This window comes from Etheostoma spectabile, chromosome 12, assembly GCF_008692095.1.
Source record: "Etheostoma spectabile isolate EspeVRDwgs_2016 chromosome 12, UIUC_Espe_1.0, whole genome shotgun sequence".
NCBI classification, from domain to species: Eukaryota; Metazoa; Chordata; class Actinopteri; order Perciformes; family Percidae; genus Etheostoma; species Etheostoma spectabile.
In genome coordinates, this window is record NC_045744.1 from 25,108,986 (window position 1) to 25,109,312 (window position 327).

The window sequence follows — 327 nt, forward strand, 5'->3', positions numbered from 1 at the left end:
ACTCCGCTTCTAAACCTGACACAACTATGTGCTGTGTTTTCAAGGTGTAGTGCAGAGAAATGGGATCCGCCGTGAGCACGAACGATTTTATTTTGAAAATTAACCGGATGTTTTATTTTGTTTATGTGCTCGACTTTCTGTCCCGTGTGCTGAATTGCTGTGGAGTTCTCTGGGATCTGGAAAAAAATAGCATGCGCAAGCCAAATCTGCACTCTACTCACATCAGGGAGTGACGAGGGGTGCGGCAGCAGCCTGTGGATGCTCTGATTGCTACAGATGAGGATGACTACTTTGTTGAGCGTCTCCTGTATGATCACTCCTCCTGTA

General features: G+C 46.5%; 1 long non-coding RNA gene across 2 annotated transcripts in view; it reads right to left on the minus strand.

The window, feature by feature from the left end:
- LOC116699613 (uncharacterized) overlaps window positions 1-327 on the minus strand; it is a 61,459-nt gene that overhangs the window by 60,746 nt on the left and 386 nt on the right. For both annotated transcript variants that reach the window (XR_004334470.1, XR_004334469.1), the window contains one exon: window positions 222-327. This exon is cut by the window's right edge. This is a non-coding gene — a long non-coding RNA (uncharacterized LOC116699613). The remainder of the gene's footprint in view (window positions 1-221) is intronic.